Source organism: Moschus berezovskii, chromosome 26, assembly GCF_049115385.1.
Source record: "Moschus berezovskii isolate FMDL1 chromosome 26, NW_MosBer_1.0, whole genome shotgun sequence".
Taxonomy (NCBI): domain Eukaryota; kingdom Metazoa; phylum Chordata; class Mammalia; order Artiodactyla; family Moschidae; genus Moschus; species Moschus berezovskii.
In genome coordinates, this window is record NC_142485.1 from 28,464,899 (window position 1) to 28,484,150 (window position 19,252).

Here is a 19,252-nt window from a genome sequence, read left to right on the forward strand (position 1 = left end):
CTGCAATGATCTTCAACTGTGTAATCAGAATTTAATTCAGTTCAGAATTAATCTAGAAGTCTGAGCATTTCTCTAGTGTACCACTGCTGAGGATTAGCCAAAGCCGGATTCTACGTTCAGAGATCAGGAGCAACAGAGGAGAGAGAGGGAGCATAAGGAAGGACTGCCAAAATAAAGGTTGGCTTGCATGGGTATGTCTGCTTTATCCCCTTCACAGCTATAAAAATCTGGAAGACCAGTTTATTTTGGAAAATCAATCTTTAGTATACATCACATTTTGCCAAAAAAAAAAAACGGTTTATATAAAAATGTCTATACCAAAGTTGCCATGGTATACATTACAAGTGCATATATATTATGTATAAGGAGAAAAATAAAATCAGCTTTGCATTTCTGCCTTTGGGACGACTCCAAAAGCCATTCCACCACGCAATAGGCTATTTGAGCTCCACTTTATTTTGCCCCTTTTGGAAGCAGTGCAATTTGTATGATTAAGATTTAGAGAAGTCCTCAGTTGATTGTGTGCTAGAATACTTTAAGGACCACTGTTCTACGTTAGTTAGCTATCCCTCTGGGTTTTGTTTCTTTAAGTGGGAAGCCATCCTTAATATAAAACAAAGAAGAGCCTCAGTGTCACTGGCTCACTTTGGTTGAAAGAACCTAAGCCCTGGATTACGTTCAGTTCAGTTCAGTTCAGTCGCTCAGTCGTGTCCGACTGTCTGCGACCCCATGAATCACAGCACACCAGGCCTCCCTGTCCATCACCAACTCCCGGAGTTCACTCAAACTCATGTCCACAGAGTCGGTGATGCCATCCAGCCATCTCACTCTCGGTCGTCCCCTTCTCCTCCCGCCCCCAACCTTTCCCAGCATCAGAGTCTTTTCCAGTGAGTCAACTCGTTGCATGAGGTGGTCAAAGTATTGCAGCTTCAGCTTTAGCATCAGTCCTTCCAATGAACACCCAGGATTGATCTCCCTTCGAATGGACTGGTTGGATCTCCTTGCAGTATAAGGGACTCTCAAGAGTCTTCTCCAGCATCACAGTTCAAAAGCATCAATTCTTCGGCGATCAGCTTTCTTCACAGTCCAACTCTCACATCCATACATGACCACGGGAAAAACCATAGCCTTGACTAGACGGACCTTGGTTGGCAAAGTAATGTCTCTGCTTTTCAATATATTATCAAGGTTGGTCATAACTTTCCTTCCAAGGAGTAAGCGTCTTTTAATTTCATGGCTGCAATCAGCATCTGCAGTGATTTTGGAGCCCAAAAAAATAAAGTCTGACACTGTTTCCACTGTTTTTCCATCTATTTCCCATGAAGTGATGGGACCAGATGCCATGATCTTTATTTTCTGAGTGGATTACGTTGCTTGGGTTCAAATCCCAACCCTGCCACTGAGTAACTAGACAAGACTGGGTGTGTTACTTAACCTTTCTCTGCCTCTAGGTTTTCTCTGTAAGGATAACAATAACACCTTCCTTCAAGGATATCTTAGGATTTAACTTATTTTAAATAATGCTCTATTCATCTGCTTAGGCAGCCCCAATAAAGTACTGCAGACAATGTAGCTTAAACAACAATGTAGCTTATTTTCTTACAATTCTGGAGACTGGAAATCCAAGGATAATGTGTTAGCATAGTTGGTTTCCAGGGAGGACTTTCTTCCTGGCTTGCAGACAGCAACCTTCTTGTTGCAATCTCATCCAGCCTCTTCTTTGTGTATCCTGGGGTACCTTCTTCTTCTTAGAAGGACCCCAGTCTAGTGAACTAGAGCTCCATCCTTGTGTGTCCTTTGTAACCTTAATTACTTCGCTGGTAGCTCAGATAGTAAAGAATCTGCCTACAATGCAGGAGACATGGGTTCGATCCCTGGAATAGTGAATCCCTAGAATGGCTACCCATTCTAGTCTTGCCTTGAGAATTCCATGGACAGAAAAGCCTGTCAGACTACAATAGTCCATGGGGTCGCAAAGAGTCGGACACGACTGAGCGACTAACACTCTCTTAAATATTTCTAGTCAGTAAGGATCTATTTATAAAAATACAGGATTCCTTAGTGGCCCTGCTCCAAATACAGTCATAGTAGGGTTTAGGGCTTTGGCATATGAATTTTGGGAGAAGACAATTCAGTCCAGAGCAACTGCATATACACTATCTGGCACATAGTAACTTCACAATAAATACCAGCTCTTATTTTGTGATATGCTTTTACTTTTCTCTCGGATATGTATATGAGTCCTACTTTCAACACTTACCACTATGGTTGGTGAAAAATCCAGTTTATAAGTAGAGGCACATTTACATGAATCACCCCCAATAATTGCATCATTTAAAATGACAGTGAGTGTAGCTTTGAGATGACTTGAAATGCAGACATATACACCTGTCCCATTAATTTATGTAAATGTATGTAATTTTGTAAAAGCCGCCTGACTGTCATCTCCTACAGTACGCCATTGCTCAAAGTCAGCAGACTGTGATCTGTGGGCCAAGACTTGCTTTTGTATGTCATGTGAGCTAAGGATGTTTTCTACATTTTTAAAGAGTGGCAAAACACACACACACAAAAGAAAAACATGTGACTAAGACTTCATGTGGTTCACAAAGTTGAAAATATTTACTATCTGGCCCTGTACTGAAAGAGATTGCTGACTCTGCCACATGGAAGGAGTTTAATTTGAGCCCTTCAAATGCATTCGTTTCTTGTCATGTAAACACCTTGGCTTTTCTCTATCCTGAGCAAAGTCTTACTAGTTACTTCCAACATATTCTTCTCATCTTCTTTATTTTGGGGAGGTGTAGTTCTACAGTCTCTGGCATGTGTGACCAGCTTCAGAGAAATGTACCAGATATTCACATTTTCCCGGTTCTGGGGACCCACTGAAGGCCTCAGAAGTGAGCAAGGATCACTTGAGCTGCTTTTTCTGTTTGTACGTCTCCTGATCAGACTGGAGCTCTTATTTCTGGCTGCTGTTGTCCTGCGCACCTTTGAAAACTCCTTCCCTTCTGCATTCCTTCTGCTGTGGGCTGGGAAAGGAAGAAAACAGAAATCACTGCTGAAGAATACTTTGTATCTATCGGCTTTCTTTAGATTCTGTTCATATGTTGCTGCTGCTGCTGCTAAGTCACTTCAGTCGTGTCCGACTCTGTGTGACCACATAGACGGAAGCCCACCAGGCTCCCCCTTCCCTGGGATTCTCCAGGCAAGAACACTGGAGTGGGTTGCCATTTCCTTCTCCAATGTGTGAAAGTGAAAAGTGAAAGTAAAGTCACTCAGTTGTGTCTGACCCTTAGCGACTCCACGGACTTCAGCCTACCAGGCTCCTCCATCCATGGGATTTTCTAGGCAAGAGTATTGGAGTGGCTTGCCATTGCCTTCATATGTTAGGGTCTTTGATTCTCGTAACTTTATGACTATATATAAGTACAGGAAAAGCTAGAAAAAATTTTTGTGAATTTAGAGTTAAGGATACAAACGGAAATACCTCACTGCCTCATGGAATCCAAATAATACATTTATTAAAAGTTAGAAGAAGGGACGGAATAAAATTAGGCCAGAACATTCCTTACCTCTTGTTTCTGCTTCAGTCTCTTTCACATGACAGTAGCTTATTTTCTTATAGAGATTTGGCCTTATTGTCATTAATGTCTCATGGGGTTGCTAAGGGTCGGACACGACTGAGCGACTTCACTTTCACTTTTCACTTTTACACACTGGAGAAGGAAATGGCAACCCACTCCAGTGTTCTTGCCTGGAGAATCCCAGGGACAGGGGAGCCTGGTGGGCTTCCGTCTATGGGGTCACACAGAGTCGGACACGACTGAAGGGACTTAGCAGCAGCAGCAAACTCTATGTGTCATAGTTTCCCAAACTAAAAGGGGACTGGATCATTCAGTTTCAGCAAAATACACACACACACACACACACAAACCACAAAATCCAAGCAAACAGAAAGTCCAGAAAGGATTTCTAATTGGCTTGATTTGGATCACCTATCCATTCATATACCAATTAATTATAAAGAGGAAAAAGAATTTTAATTGGCCAGTTTGGATCCTGTAAGAACATGGAATCTCCCAGTTTAGCACATGGAAGTATTTCCTAGGAAAAGAAGAATTCCTAGCAGATAATAGCATAACTACCTAGATGGTAATATTTTGGGGTATCTAGTAAGCCAGACACTAGAATAGATATTTGCATGTGTTTTTAAAAGGATCAGGGAAAGAAAATTTTGTTTGTGTGAAATAAGTGAAGTGAGGAGATATCATATGATATCACTTATATGTGCAATCTAAAATGATATGAATAAACTTGTTTATAAAACATAAACAGACTCAGACACAGAAAACAAACAGGTTACCAAACAGGAAAAGGTAATGGGGAGATAAATTAGGAGTTTTGGATTAGCAGACATAAACTGTTATATACAAATTAGATAAAAACCAAGGCACTACTTTATAGCACAAGGAACAATATTCAATATTCTTTCAGAATGAAAAGAATATGAAAATATATATGTAACTGAATAACTTTGCCATACACCAGAAACTAACACAGCATTGTAAATCAACTCTACTCAGTTGAAAACTTTTTTAGAAATATCTTTTTTCCTACAATCCCAAAGGAATTGAAAATTAAATTCTTTATCATTATTGCCATAATATATAATTGGTACACAAAATGTTTGCCTTTAGAAAAATGTACAATTATAAAACCAAGATTTATGAAATTATAAACTTTTGGTAGACATTTTGTCTTTTGCTCATAAGTCTGTCCAAGTCAGAATTGTTTTTCAAATGGAACACTTTCTCGGAGTTCTAGGCAGCCTATTACCCCATTTTACATAAAATGAAAAAATAGAAATGCCAAAGTAATCAGAGTCTCATGGATGGATGCTCTCTAGACAAAGAGTTGTGGTTTCACAATCTTGGCTGACCACTATAATCACCTGGGAAATTTTAAAAGGTGCTTATGACTGGACCACGCCCCCCAGAGATGGTAATTTAATTGGTCTGATTTAATTACCTGGTACAGGGAGTGTTAAGAGCTCCCTAGGTGATTCTAATGTGCAAGCAAAACTGAGAATCATGGCGTAGGTGGGTACTGATTAATTCAGGGTCTGTTGGGTGTGTCTGTGGGGTTGGGCACTGGAGAGAAAGACTTCCATAATCAGTCGACTCTCCAAGCCAACTGAGTCACTCGCCATCAAATAAACTAGCTACAGAGCCTCCGAAGACTGGAAGAAAAGCCTCCAATTCAGCTGGACTTTGCAATATCTTGAGATTTTTTTTGCTCTGGACAGTTACTTTCACTTTCAAAATTTTCTTTTTCTTAAAAATCAACCCAAATGTTACCTTTGCATTTTCCTAGTGGCAAAGATCATACCATAACAGATATTTTATGTTATTGACTATATTTCTTCTGTATTTTGTGGCTACTGATGAAGCAAGCAATCACAGAAAGATTAAACACACGTGAAACAAGCTGGGTACCATGCACTGTAGGTACAATGGCTTTGCTCTTTTGTCTCATTCGAGTGTGTCTTGAGATTCAGTATTACAGGGAAAGAATATTTCACTTGAAATACAAACTATAAACTGAAATTGTCCTTCAACTGGAAATAGTCAACCACAATGGGATTTCAAGGGGAAGATTTAAGAGCAGCTTCAAAGAAGTCAGAAACTTAAGGACAAGAAGATGCTGATGTGTTAGGAAAGTCTACAATATTTGCTTCTCTGGTTTTAAAGATGTAAATAGAAACAGCCATGGCAAAGAACTTCTATAATTAGCTTTCATCCTGATTCCAAAAGTTGCTTATTATAGAGCTTTTAATAGTATGTGAAAACCAGCTTAAAACTCTTGGTTTGAATTTTCTGGCACTTTAATGAAAAAATTAGTATTTTCAAACTGCAGGGAGCGGTGGCGGGGGGACGGTTTTCTCTAAAGTCATGTGCTAAGCAAGTAAAAGTCTTCTGTTGCTGAAAGGTTTGGGGGGAGGGTGGATGTGGATGCCGTGGTAATTTTCTCCTCCCCGGACATAGTTTTCTCTAAGAGTCAGAGAATGCATTTAAATCAGAAATGAAATGAATTACTAATCTAAACTGTGGGTGTAGTTATGGACAGACACTGGTATTTAGACCAAACAAATGTGCTCTTTAAACACAGTGATCATACCCAGTTGTTCTTCCAAAACCACAACAGAGAACAGTCTTGCTCGGTTAATCATACCTCCCTGAAGAAACGCCACCTCGAAGGGTGTCTGTGATCAGCAGCAAGATGCAGCGACCACATCTTACCTTGAAAAGTGAACCCTCCTCATTGTCCCTCAATCCAGACTGCCAGGCAATATCAGGTCCATCCTGTGAGCTCACCAAATGTGCTGTCTCTCTACTTGTTTCTCCACCCTGGTGAATTCCTTCTAGGTCTAAATCCTATAGGATTTAAGTCAAATCTGGACCAAGACTTTGAATAAGCCCCCACCACATCCAAACCAGATTTTATCCACATGCAAAGTAAATAGGTGGGGATTTGTGTAGTCACTAAGCTGCATCTGACTCTTTTGCAACCCCATGGGCTGTAGCCTGCCAAGCTCGTCTGTCCTTGGGATTTCCCAGGCAACCATACTGAAGTGGGTTGCCATTTCCTCCTCCAGGAGATCTTCCGGACAGAGGTATTGAACCTGTGTCTCCTGCATTGCAAGCATATTCTTTACTAAATTCTGTCTGTAACTGAAAGAACACAGTATTATTGGTGAGTGGTCAAGGAATATTTATGGTATTCTTGAGTTTCATTCAACATTTTGCTGAAAGTTTCAGGAAAAAAAGAAAAGCAATGGTGACTGATGGAATCAAATAAGTGAATCACGTAAAACTACAACACTTTTTACAAACTAGGGGGAAAAAATTAGTTCTGGATTAGTCTCTCGGATACCACATAGGGAAAATCTAGCCTGGCACACCCCCTAATTTGCAGATATGGCAGTGAATCTTGGCATATACCCTATAGAAATTTGTCAAATAAGATTAGTTCTGGGTTCCGCCAAGAATTCAGGATGCTGCTTGATGATCACTGTGGGATTCCCCTGGACTGCCTTGAATCCATCCAATACAAACTGAAAAACTTGCAGCAGTGGTAAAATAAAGAACCTTTATTTCTCAAAACTTTTCTGTAGAGAATTTTTGAAAACTATCCATACATATAGCCCATCCCAGAATGTCTGAACCAGAATCTCTGGTGGTATATATTTTGAAAAAATATTCATAAAGGTTTCAGATGAACAGCAAAGTTGAGCATCTCTGAATTTAGGTGAACAGAAGGGATTAAGTTTCCCACAGGAAACTAACTAGCTCGTCTAAGGGTAGAGGGACTAAAGATTTGAGGGGATTGTTCCAGATCGTCTCAGCGGTCCTTTCAGGGGAACTAAGATCATTCAAGATGTTCTAATGAGCAAGACTGGTTACAGAGAGGAGAAAGGACACTCTCTAATGGTAAGAAGTCTTTGAACATCAAAGAACTGTACACTTGAAAGCATTATTCCAATCAACTTTGTTCTGCAAGAATTAAGCTTGGAGTTGACTTTTATTTTTGCTGTTTGAAAATTTTACAAAAAAGAATAACTCCTTCAATTAGACAAACTTCTATTTTCTGTAATATACCCTTCATGTAAATATTTTCCTGTTTTTATATTTGTCATATCTCATTCCCAAGAATGCTTCCCTTAGAAAATGTTTGCCAAAATATGATCATACAGTTCATAATTAAATTTTGTACAATTTCTTTGATGAAAAGGAGTATATATGAGAGAAGTTTGGACTAACATTTATTGATCTCCTCATATATATCCATTTAATTATGGACTGATTAGTATTCTTCTTGTTTTACTGTTGAAAAAAATTGAAGTTCAGATTAAGAGGAATCTCCAACACTGTACAGCTGTTAAGTTATAGAATCAGTATTTAAAACTCAAGTCTGGCTGATTCCATAGCTCCTATTTGCCAAATTGCATTATACCAGGACAATCCATAGAGAATTAGGCATCTTTCTTGTTCCTTAAAAGCATGTCACTTAATAATTCATTTGGAGGATTAGTCTGTATTCACAGCATGGCCATAAAGATTAGACAACTGGGTATCTAATAAGACTTTTTCATCTTTTCTATTTTCCAATTTTTCATGAAGGAGTATAATAGATACTTTAAGGAATCATTAAGAGGATCAAATTTTTAAAAATATACTGTCTTCCTAGCCAACTAAGAAATGATACAAAAGATTAAGGTAGGTGGGGACCAAATTTTTGCCTAAGTGGACAAAGTTTAGGCTGAAGGATATGGCTTAACTCAGGAGGAAAGTGGGCCTCCTATAATTGAATTCCAATTTTAAATACTTACTCATCCACGTACAGGCAGCCCTCAGAACATTGGAAACTTAAAGGAATAGAATTAAATGTATACTTTCTGTAGCCAGGATTCCTTAAGAGAAAATTCTAGATTTCTCCAAACTCACCAATCAGATAAGTTGTTCCACTGGCAGTAGAGAAAGTCCAGCACAACTCCCCCTATGGATCTCCCTTCAAATGGGGGGAAAAAATCAGAATTAAAAAAAAAAAAGAAGTACTTCTCCTGGTCAGAAAACTGTACCCGAAAGTTTTTCACATGCTTGATAAAAATGTGTAAGGACACACCCAAAGTTAAACTTTATTTGCTGAGTTAAAGGAAGAAGCAAAGGCTAGCAAAACAGCTCCCATATTTTTTTTACAGACCAGTTCACTGAAGAGGAAAACGAAGAGCCTCGGGTGGAAAATCATTTAGTATCAATGTTTTTAATATGTACGAATCAAGCACATGTGAAGCCAACGGTTTGGGGTGACATAAATACTATCAGTGTCAGAGAAGTTAATAATTAGGATATTTCTATTATACTTAAAAAAAAAAAAAAGTCTTGCTTTTTGTTTCCTCCATCTCTGTGGTAAAAATCTGCCCTAAATTGAGGTATCTTTGAGGACACATTCCTCACCATAAGTCCTTGGCTATGTAATAAGACTGGAGAGACTGCAGAAAGATAGCCGTATCCACATAGTTTTGGATGGCCTTTCAATTCTTCTTTAGTCTGTTTGAAGAAATAGTCCCATCAATTAATATTCGTAAAATGTGGGGTACTTGTTCTGCTGGTGGTTCATTTATACCAGCACACAACAAATGAATTCATAATAAATGTAAATTAAACGAGTTAAATAATTTCTAACAATTTCTTTCTCTTCATGAGTTTTTAATTTATCCTTCAAAATGATGTGTAATAAATATGAAGTCAGATTTCTGAATAATTTAGGCCAATCTTCCTACCCCATTCTCATAAAAAGTTCTATGAGATTCCTTAAATTTGAGCCAATATTTGTTGATATAACATCTCAAAAATCAGGAAAATACTAGTGCCAAAAGGCACTGGGTCTTAATACCCTAATTTTGTAGACTTAGACTTGAAAAGATTAAGTGATATAATGAAGATCACAGAATAACTTCTTTAGTAGAGCAGACACTGGAGTTAAATTCCTCCAACCCCTGAAAGAGCTTTTCAACAACCAGACAACTTTATTTTTCAATTCACTTTCATACTACTAATGTCTAGCTTAAAAATTCTATTTCCTAGGGCTTCCCAGTTGGCTCAGTGGTAAAGAATCCACCTGCCAATACAAGAGACACAAGAGGCGGGGGTTTGATGCCTGGGTCAGAAAGATCCCCTGCAGGAGGAAATGGCAACTCACTCCAATATTCTTGCCTGGAGAAGCCCATGGAGTTGCAGAGAGTCAGACAAGGCTGAACACGCATGTCTGTCCAGGATGGTATTTCTCAATCCTAGTTGCTTTGTTTTGAAGTTTAATTTGATAGTACCTTTTTTTGCTTTAAAATCTGGTGTGCTTCTACCGAAGGAGGAAAATGTTCTTTTATTGCCTTTATTGTTGCTTTTTAGACTGCAATATAAAAAAACTTAAATACTTAAATCACATGATATCAAAGTTCTTACAAAGCATTTGTTTTATCTCCATTTAGCTCTAATTATAAGAGTCAGTTCTAACCACATGAAGGGTCTGCATATGCACTTTCCATTGACTAAACATTTCGGTGCTGGGCTTTGGTTTCCCAGACCTGGTATTTCATTTGGATTTGACTCCCATCACCTGCATTTTGCAGGGGTTCCCTTTGCAGTTTCCAATGGTACATGTCAGATTGGAAGAAATGTCCTTGCCTGCTTATTACATTAGAAGATATTTAAGTGCATTTCCCAAATAAGATGTCCTGTTTTCCACCTGACTGCTGCTAGTAACTTCAAATTCTCTGGGGATGACCAAGTCTGTTCTCAGAGGTTCTCCTTGGAGTCTGATTGTGTAAAACAAATCTGCTTCTTTTCCGGACGCACTTGGAAGTCTCTCTTTTGTTCCCATTTCATTTAAAAACATATTCAGCTGCTCCACACCAGAGGAAAACATTTCTGTTTTACCCAAAGATTTTTGCATCCACCAAGGTTAATTAGATAGATTTGTTGTCCAAAATTTGAAATCAGGTTTTGTGCCTCTTAGCAATGATTTCCATCAACATGATACAGCCATCGTACTTTTCCAATACAGAACATATGAATCAGGGCATAGAAATTTCTTGATGTAAAATAAACTGTAAAATGCAATATCATGTAGCATATGCCTACGCAGTGGGAAACAACCGGTTCCAAAAGAAATGAGCCTGATTTTCTGACCCACTGGTGTGAGAGGGACTGGACTTGGAAGAGGCACAACAAAAGCCATCTGAAGATGGTGCATGCCAGAGGAAAGGGACATTTTGATAATGCTGCCCTGCTCAGGAGCACATCCACTTTGATAGGAGACCCAATTTGATGTGAGCACAGAGGAGAGCATGCTGGAAATGGACCTGTTCTCTGGTCAGTTTCCTCCAGGTCCTTTCACAGCTGCAGCAGCAATATCCCGTGTACTTCAGTGGAGCCTTCACCAACAACTTCTCTCAGGACAGAGAAAGTTGGGAGTCCTCTACGAGCCAAATTTCCTCTGGATTAAAAAAAAAAAATCATATAATTGAAATAGGATTACATGTTTAGTGTTGAAGTACTGATGGATGGCTTTCTAACTGCTGCATGTATGGACAATCTGAATTGCAGCCTATACATGGTCTAAATGTCTCTCCCCACCCCATTTTGGTCTTTTCACAACCTTCAGCCAAAAAAAAAAAAAAAAACAGAACAGGATTTCTCAGGAACTGTTAAGGAGCCAAAAATTATTCTAGACACATTAGATTTATGTCGGATGTAGGATCTAAGAGAAACAAGAAATCCAGGAAAAGTTTAAAAATTAGATTGAGTCTAAGAGGAAGCAGTCTCTGGCATGGCGCCTGCATGGACAGCAGGAATGAAGCAAGGAGGGCTGTAAGTCACTCATTTCCCAATTAGACCTGATTTTCCCTGATGGCACCATAAAACCACGTCTCCACACAGCAGTAAAATTCATATTCCACTGATCAGTCAGGTTCTTTATTGCTGATTAGGTTTCCTGAGTAAGTTCAGTAGTAGCCCTAATGAAATAGCTTCAGATTTGATGGATGGAGAGAGTTGGAGCCTTGTTTAATAGTACTGTTTCAGTTAAGACCTTCACAATTCTTGCCAAATGGAAACTGAAATAAAATTCCAGGATATCCAGCCTGACCCTTTTCATGACAGACAAGTTACTGGTTCTGAAGCACCACCAAAATAGCAGCATCATATGGGAATGACCAGCAGGTCTGGACTGTGGCCCCAATATGCCCAGAACCGTTCACTTTATTCCATGGTCAAGAGTTTCCTTTCCTGTAAAACAGGAACCAGAGACCTCCTCCAGGTGTAACCACTATGGTCCTAGGAACAGGACAAAACAAATGTTCTAATCACATTGAGTCTGGTTTCCTTCATGAGAATGCTTCAGCCAAAACAACCACAATTAAAATAGTGTGAGAGAAATGAGGTTTGGGGTACCACTATTTAACAGGCAAAGCTATGGTTTTCCCAGTAGTCATCTATAGATGTGAGAGCTGGACCATAAAGAAGGCTGAGCACTGAACTTTGGTGCTAGAGAAGACTCTGGAGAGTCCCTTGGTCAACAAGGAGATCAAACCTGTCAATCCTAAAGGAAATCAACCCTGAACTAATGAGGTGGATGAAAATGGAGCCTATTATATAGAGTGAAATAAGCCAGAAAGAAAAACACTAATACATCACCAGAAGGACTGATGCCAAAGCTCCAATGCTTTGGCCACCTGATTCAAAGACTCATTGGAATGACTTATTCCAATGACTCCTTGGGAAAACCCTGATGCTGGGAAAGATTGAAGGCAGGAGGAGAAGGGGATGACAGAGGATGAGATGGTTGGATGACATCACTGACTCAATGGACATGAGTTCGAGCAAGCTCCAGAAGATAGTGAAGGACAGGGAAGTCTGGCATGCTGCAGTCCATGGGGTTGCAGAGTTGGACATGACTGAGTATCTGAACAACAACAAATTTATCAGGTAAATGGATCAAATGTCTTTGGATTTGGCATTTTGGATAGGACCATACATCAAAGACCTATTGGAATGAATGAAACTGCAATACTTTGGCCACCTCATGCGACGAGTTGACTCACTGGAAAAGACTCTGATACTGGGAAGGGTTGGGGGTGGGAGGAGAAGGGGACGACCGAGAATGAGATGGCTGGATGGCATCACCGACTCTGTGGACATGAGTTTGAGTGAACTCCAGGAGTTGGTGATGGACAGGGAGGCCTGGCGTGCTGTGATTCATGGGGTCACGGAGAGTCGGACACGACTGAGCGACTGAACTAACTAACTAACTAACTAAGCATCTGGAGGTGTTCAGGGCAAGACCAAGTATCCTACAAGGGAAAGGAGAGGAGACAGGCAAACACTGACTTGAAGTGGAGAGGCTGGACAGCAGCCCCTAGACCAGTCTGCACAGAGGACATGATTGAGAGAAAGCAGCCCTGTGTCTCTTCCACCGCCGTTACAGCCAGGAGGTCACTGCTGTGCAGAGAGGGGGGTTAAGGGCAGCATGCACAGCTCTGAGAGTACCGGTCACCTCGCAAGTCCTACACAAATGCAATGTAGGCAGAGCTCTGTTCTGGCCGTGTTCATCTTCCTCCATGAAATCCTCTTTCTATGTTTTCTTCTCTCCTTCATAGTCAACAACACAAAATACCCAGATGTTAGTCCCAAGGAAATCAGTCATCCCCACCCCAACCAGGAACCCAGGCTCCTAATTATCCACTTCTACTTATTTACTGTAAAACATTCCATTCAGAGATTCTATGCCAGCATGCATATTCACGCGATTATAATTTGCCCATGAGAATATGAAAAATGATCTTTAACCTTCCAACTGGTGAATGTTTACATCCTAAAGTACTTCCTGTGTTCCCAGGAGGAATTCTAATTTGTAAGATATGGAGATGGTATGTCTGAGCAGTGGCTTTTATGGTACCAGAGTGCCATTCATCCAAACTCCCATAGGGAATGAAACAAAGAAATTAACTTTATTTATCTCATTTCACCTTCACAAATTAGTGAATCAAGCTTTATATATATATATATATATATACATTTTACTTTTTATAATAGACTGAAATTCAGGAAAGTTTAAATGACTTGCCCAGAGCTTAGTAACTCCATGTTCTAAACACTCAACATGTTTTTGTACTTTATGTCAGAATTTTTAGTATACGTATTCAGAAGTATTAATTTTGAAGGCAAATTAAGAGTCTTTTCTGTGTATTATAATAGAACATGGGACTGTTATTCCTAAAGAGCAGGTGCTTTTAGTCTGGAAAGACCTGAGTTTGAATCCCAGTTAACTTGATCTGAGATTAAGAGCAGGGTCTTTAGATGTTCTGAGAATCACTTTTGTCTCTAGAGAAAGGTAATGGAGGTTTAAATGAATTGGTGTATTTAAAGACCTTGTGCCAGTAGACACAATCCCTTTTTAATGTTTCAAATTTTTGAAAAGTAAAAAAAAAAAAATCCTTTCTCTGGAAAATTATACTTAGATTTCTAAAAATTATAAAAAGCTGTTCACAATTGTTATCATAAGGGCCTACTCATTATATCTTCATTTTTAAAATGTACCAATTAGAGCAAAAACACTCTCTGACATAAATCACAGCAGGATCCTCCAAGACCCACCTCCCAGAATATTGGAAATAAAAGCAAAAATAAACAAATGGGACCTAATTAAAATTAAAAGCCTCTGCACAGCAAAGGAAACTATAAGCAAGGTGAAAAGACAGCCTTCAGAATGGGAGAAACTAATAGCAAATGAAGCAACTGACAAAGGATTAATCTCAAAAATATACAAGCAACTCCTGCAGCTCAATCCCAAAAAAATAAACGACCCAATAAAAAAATGGGCCAAAGAACTAAACAGACATTTCTCCAAAGAAGACATACAGATGGCTAACAAACACATGAAAAGATGCTCAGCATCACTCATAATCAGAGAAATGCAAATCAAAACCACAATGAGGTACCATTTCACGCCAGCCAGAATGGCTTCTATCCAAAATTCTACAAGCAATAAATGCTGGAGAGGGTGTGGAGAAAAGGGAACCCTCTTACACTGTTGTTGGGAATGCAAACTAGTACAGCCACTATGGAGAACAGTGTGGAGATTCCTTAAAAAACTAGAAATAGAACTGCCATACAACCCAGCAATCGCACTCCTGGGCATATACACTGAGGAAACCAGAATTGAAAGAGACACATGTACTCCAATGTTCACTGCAGCACTGTTTATAATAGCCAGGACCTGAAAGCAACCTAGATGTCCATCTGCAGACGAATGGATAAGAAACCTGTGATACATATACACAATGGAGTATTACTCAGCAGTTAAAAAGAATACATTTGAATCAGTTCTAATGAGGTGGATGAAAATGGAGCCTATTATATAGAGTGAAATAAGCCAGAAAGAAAAACACTAATACAGTATACTAATGCATATATTGGAGAAGGCAATGGCACCCACTCCAGTACTCTTGCCTGGAAAATCCCATGGAAGGCGGAGCCTGGTAGGCTGCAGTCCATGGGGTCACTAAGAGTCGGACACGACTGAGCGACTTCACTTTCACTTTTCCTTTCATGCATTGGAGAAGGAAATGACAACCCACTCCAGTGTTCTTGCCTGGAGAATCCCAGGGACGGGGGAACCTGGTGGGAGGCCGTCTATGGGGTCACACAGAGTCAGACATGACTGAAGTGACTTAGCAGCAGCAGCAACATGTATATAAGGAATTTAGAAAGATGGTAACAATAACCCTGTATACAAGACAACTAATCTTCAAATGTATAGGCATAAAGTTGTTTCTGTTATTTATATTCTTAATGCTTCTATGAGTAATTCCCATTTTGAGTATTGTTTATTTGCAAGATTTTTCTTGTTGATTATTGTTACCTGATGTTTCCCTTTTTAGAGAAGTTTTTTTAAGGCAGCTTTGACTCTGTTGAGCCTCTCAATTTTATCTGTATTTTTATTGCATTAATACCTGGTATGTATTAGTTGCTTTCTTTTCTTTATGATTATTCTGTTTATTTTGCTAACTTCTTAAACTGGCTGTATACTTGTATACTCCTTGCTTTTCCTTTTTATGTAAAGTCTACTACATTTAAGGCCTCAGTGGATAATGTTTTCCATATCCCACAGGTTTTAAGACTTTGTATTTTTGTTATCTTTCTGTAATGATGTTGTTTTTAAAGGCCATGTACTCAGTGAGTGATATAAACACATTGTAAATTTCAGTTTTCTAATATAAAATTTTGAGAAAATAAAAAACATTGCTCTATATTTGAGAAAGTGCTCCTGAATAAGAGAAGAAGATGTTACAGTAATAATACAGGACACTGAATTAGCGCTACAGAGTTAGAGTGTCACAGATCTAGAGGAAGAATTATATCTTGGTAGCCAATTCTTAATGGCCGGTTTCGACCTATCTCACAGCTCAGAAACTGAATTAAAGGAACTGATTAGTCTACTTTTTCAGGTTTTATTATTGACAGCCTTCAGATAATATTTTTTTTTCATTTATTACCATTTTATTTATCCCCCAAAGGAAAAATAATGCTGAAGGCCAAGTGAAGAAAAGATTTTATAACAAGGCAGTTTTCTGTGACTGAGCCCCTCAGTAGAAAAAAAATCACAAAAGTGAACTAGATTCAGGCAAAGAAAGGAAGAGTGAAACAACGTGGCATTTGGAAAGTAGGAAATATTGCAAATGCTTCCTGGGAAATATAACAAATCTCTCTCCTCTCTCTCAATATATACAAAAACATATACAGAAAAAATAAACAATGCTCTTTTCCCTCTACCTCTGACTCTGTTCTGAGAAACAAAACCAGTAAGATACATACACATATATGTATGTATTAAGAGTAGAAGGGAAAAAGTATTTGTTCAACTTTACTGAGGTTTAATTGTCACAAAAAATTGTAAGATATTTAAAGTATACATCATGAAAGCATTGCTCCCATCTACTTAATTATCACACTCATCACCACACATATTTACCTTTTTCAAAATGTTTTATTTCTCTTATTTCTGAACCTCTGTTCCCTCCTGTTACCAACTAGTAGAAAACCAGTAGAAAAGCAACCACTTTTCTACTCTCTGTTTCTACGAATTTGACTTTTTTAATCTTTTTCAGATTCTACATATAAGTGATCCCATGTAGTATTTGTCTTTGTCTATCTGGCTTATTTCACTTAGCCTTCGAGGCCCACCTATGCTGTTACAAATATCAAGATTTCCTCCTTGCCTCCTGGCTGAATAATATTCCACTCTGTGACATATCACACAATGGAATATATTTATATATTCCACATCTTCTTTATCTATTCATCCATTGACAAACACTCAAGTTGTTTCCATACCTTAGCTGTTGTGAATAATTCTGCAGTGAACGTGGGAGTGCAGATATCTTTTGGTGCCCTGTTTTCATTTTCTTTGGATGTACACCCAGGAATGACTTACTGGATCATAAGGTAGTTCTGTTTTTCATCTTTTGAGGAACCTCCGTACTGTGTTCCATAATGGCTGTAGCAGTTTACATTGCCATCAACAGTGCTCAAGGATTCCCTGGAAAAAAGGCATTTTTGATGATAATTTTAAATCAGATCATACCATATCTGAAGCTAGTCATCCCTGGAATGTCCCAATTGAAGAGCCTATAGATTTCTACATAGAAAAATAGCACTAGTTTGATTTCAGTTACTTATGATTGAGGGATTATTGATTGATGCATAAGTAACTCAAGTTAACAAAAAAATCACTAAAGCTATTTTGTTATTTCATGTGCTTAGTCACTCAATAGTCTCCTGCTCTTTGGGACCCCATGAACTGTAACCCACCAAGCTCCTCTGCCCATGGGGATTCTCCAGGCAAGAATACTGAAGTGGGTTGCCATGCCCACCTCCAAGTGATCTTCTGAACCCAGATCTCCCGCACTGCAGGCAGATTCTTTATTGTCTGAGTCACAAGGGAAGTCTAAGAATTCTGGAGTGGGTAGCCTATTCCTTCTTCAGGGGATCTTCCCAACACAGTAATCGAACTGGGGTCTCCTGCATTGCAGGCAGATTCTTTACCAGCTGAGCTATCAGAGAGCATAAATATTCGTAAAAACACTGAAGGTGTCTAAGTGAGAAAACTATTCATAAAGGCAAAAATAGCATTCAATACACACACACCTATATAAATACTACCTCTATATCTGAAGCTGCCGAAAACTCCAACCAAACAGGATAGGTACCCCTAGGCTTTAATGCACCGGAATTGTTTCAATTCCTTGCTTTTTATAAGAAAGATTTTATTTCCCCGGTTGATCAGAGAGCATTCTTGGAGAAAAATCTGTTGATATTCCCCTTGCTGAGTTTTAAATAGCCTGAGTATGTGTGATATATCTTTTGTAGTGAGTACTTTAGAGAAAAAGCATTGCTTTTAAATCTCATGCATGCCCCAAATGTAATGTGAAATAAATTCCACTGTGAATGAGCTCCTGCCATGTCTAAAAACTGAATTGTAATATGCAAGTTTCTCCGAGACAGGTCATTTTTTGTGGTCTTAAAAGCAGCAAAGCTAAGAGGACTGATAAATTTTAAATCTCTCTAGCAGATTTCATGTAAAGCAGTAAGTTTACATCTCTATGCAACTCTAGTAGCAAAAACATGAGTAATTCATTCTGAGTCTTCCCCGGGAACTCAAGCCTGTTCAATTAACAGGGTATATTTTACTCAACACAGGAAAGAAAGTTGTGAATAAAAAATAATAATGATACCAACAGCCTTGAGTTTGCCCTCCAGGAATTTCTGTTTCATCTTTGAGATGAACCTAGTGTCAGAGAGTGTACTCTCTCAATTTTTCCATCTTATTTTTGGCATTCTTCTGAAACTATCAGATTGTAATTAAAAGCTCCAAATCAGGGCTTCCCTGGTAGCTCAGTGGTAAAGAGTCTGTCTGCCAATGCAGGAGACATGGGTTTGATCCCTGATCTGGGAAGATCCCACATGCTGCGGAACAGCTGTATACCACAGCTGTTAAGCCTGTGCTCCAGAGCCAGGAACTGCACCTACTGAGCCCACTTGCTGCGGCTACTGAAGTTTCCATGCGCCCTAGAGCCCACACTCAGCAACAAGAGAAGCCACCGCAACCAGAAGCTCGCACGCTGCAACAAAGGGTAGCCCCTACTCACCGCAACTAGAGAAAAGCCCAAGCAACAGCAGAGACCCAGCAAAGCCAAAAATCAAACAGTAGAAAATGTTTATTCAATTAACATTTATGGATATAATGCTTTAAAAAATCTGGGAATCAATCAAATCACTATTTGGGGGTTCACTGCTATAGGAAGTAAAGAGTTGAAGTTCCCTTCGTGATTCTCTCCTCCATCAAGGGTGCAGGGTCTTTTTTGAACTCTCAAAGAACATCTTACCTTCCCTAGAGACCCTTCTCAAACACAATCAGTTCAGTTCAGTTCAGTTCAGTCGCTCAGTCGTGTCCGACTCTCTGTGACCCCATGAATCACAGCACGCCAGGCCTCCCTGTCCATCACCAACTCCCGGAGTTCACTCAAACTCAGGTCCATCGAGTCGGTGATGCCATCCAGCCCTCTCATTCTCTGTCGTCCCCTTCTCCTCCTGCCCCCAATCCCTCCCAGCATCAAAGTCTTTTCCAGTGAGCA